This window comes from Arvicola amphibius, chromosome 3 (assembly GCF_903992535.2).
Source record: "Arvicola amphibius chromosome 3, mArvAmp1.2, whole genome shotgun sequence".
Classification (NCBI taxonomy): domain Eukaryota; kingdom Metazoa; phylum Chordata; class Mammalia; order Rodentia; family Cricetidae; genus Arvicola; species Arvicola amphibius.
In genome coordinates this window covers 99,672,630-99,675,002 of record NC_052049.1, presented here as the reverse complement: position 1 = coordinate 99,675,002, position 2,373 = coordinate 99,672,630, and the positions used below count along the sequence as shown (strand labels likewise).

The 2,373-nt window shown below is 44.5% G+C and overlaps 1 pseudogene; it reads left to right on the top strand.

The window, feature by feature from the left end:
- The first annotated feature begins 771 nt into the window (after nucleotides 1-771).
- LOC119810954 lies at nucleotides 772-867 on the top strand (annotated as a pseudogene).
- The last annotated feature ends 1,506 nt before the right edge of the window (nucleotides 868-2,373 follow it).

Here is a 2,373-nt window from a genome sequence, read left to right as displayed (position 1 = left end):
AGCACAAGGGAAGCCAGGGCTACCATTATGACACTCTATCTCAAAAAACAAACCTTTGGCCGAGCATATTGTCACACAGCATGCTGGGAGCACTCAGGAGACAGGACCCTGAGCATAGTCCTGGGTTTGGATTCTACCTAGGCTACACAGCAAGGCCTTTCTTAGAAAAAGAGCAAAGCAAAGCCTTTTCCAAACAGTATCAGTGGACGCTAACACTATGGGGTCGTATGTTGGCACTTTTGTATCAACACAGCATCAAATCTTCCACACACACATACACACACAAGAAAGATTGTTTTTCTTTTGGAAAGCTGATGTCAGAAGCAAGAACTCCAGCATGGTAGGCAAGCTCTGTAACATTGAGCTATGTTCCCAACCTCACAAAAGACATTTATTAGCTATAAAGGGAAAAGGAGTGACTTCACCGTGAGAAATTTATCAAATAACTGTCTTCCTCTATGATCAGTGCTACTATGCTGAGTGAGGATGTATGATTCCAGCTACTCGGGAGGCTAAGGCAGGAGGATAGTTTGAGCCTAGGACTAGCCTGGGCAACACAGCAAGGCCTCTAATTTAACATGCTTAGGGACAGACAATAGATCGTGTGTGCTTCTACAGACGACCCTCTGAGAGCTGTGCCACTCCACTTCTGAGACACAGCGACTGGAATTAGCAGCTGGAATCTAATTATAAGGAAACAACAAGCAACCTGAAATTGAGGGGCAGTTTCTGTAAGAACTGGCCTGCTTGCTCCTTTAGAAATATTAATGGAGCCTTTTGTGGCTCATGAGCTTGATGATTGGGTTTTTATACCACATGTGAGCTCTCCCTGGAGCCTTATTATGTGGGAACATGACTCATCTGACATGGAAAATGTATTAAGATAATAAAAGGCAAAGCCCAAGAAACTGCTCCCGATTAAAGAGACTGAAAAGCCATCATTTAATACATTCTCTGAACTGGATCAGACCAAGAACGTGCGTGTGTTATATATATGTATGCACCAACACACAAAAAAGCGTAAGAGAAAACAAGGGAGGGGAAGTGCAGTTTGGTTGGTAGTGTCTTGTTTGCAGGCCCAGTTAGCTGCGCTCCATCCCAGTGCTGCGTAAACCAGGGCTGGGGGGCACACCTGTAACCCAGCAGGCAGGCAGGCGGTGAGGCAGGAGGATCAGGAATCCCAAACCATTCTTGGTTACATAGCAACTGGCAGGCCAGCCTAGAATATGAGAGAGAGTGTGTGGGAACACAGCGACATGGATCGCAGTGAGGACCTGTGAAAACAGGCAAAGAAGGAGACCATGGTGTGGATCACGGTGAGGATCGACAAGGACAGGCAAAGAAGGAGAGCATGCTGAAGTCACATCTCTGTTTCAGACATTTTGTCTCTAGAAGTCAGGGGATGAAAAATAGCCATAGCCAGCCATGATGCTCTTTTCTTTTCTTTTCTTTTCTTTTCTTTTCTTTTCTTTTCTTTTCTTTTCTTTTCCCTTCCTTCCTTCCTTCCTTCCTTCCTTCCTTCCTTTCTTTCTTTCTTTCTTTCTTTCTTTCTTTCTTTCTTTCTTTCTTTCTTTCTTTCTTTCTTTCTTTCTGGTTTGTTTGAGACAGCGCCTCTCTGTTCACCCTGCCTAGCCAATGTGGGCCTTGAGCTCACAGAAATCTGCCTGCTTCTGCCTCACAAGTGCTGGAATTAAAAGTGTGCACCACCTTGTCTGACCTCTTTTATTTATTTATATGTTTTTTATGCACGCTTTGTCAGATCCCCTGGAACTGGAGTTACAGACAGTTATGAGCTGCTATGTGGGTGCTGGGAATTGAACCCGGTCTTCTGAAAGAGCAGTCAGGGCTCTTAACCGCTAAGCTATCTCACCAGCCTCTGGTCTGACTTTCATATGGTACATTTTTATGCCTGCCGTTAAAATTAATTCCACATTGCTAAGTAAGTGCAGAGGTTGGTGATATGGCTTTAGTGGGTAGAGGTACTTACTGCCGAGCTTGGTGACCTGAACTGAATCCCTGGGACCAACATAATGAAAGGAGCCAAATGACCCATGGACTGTCCTCTGCCTCTATACGTGCACCATTATGTGTGCGCGCACACACACATGCACACGAAATAAACAAAGTGTAACAAAAACTTCTAAAAAAAAAAAAAAAAGCAAGGGAAAACCATTACTGAGACAGATGAAAACCACTCAAATGAGAGATAAGAGGAATAGACTCAGACACTCGAAAGGGGCCCATAGGGAGAAAACTTGCTTTACACCCTCACACGAAGACATAAATGGGGTCCCAGGGCTCATAAGCACAGACCCAGGGTTTTAAAATACATCAGCTAACCACATATCCTACTAACCAACGCGAGCAAGAGTC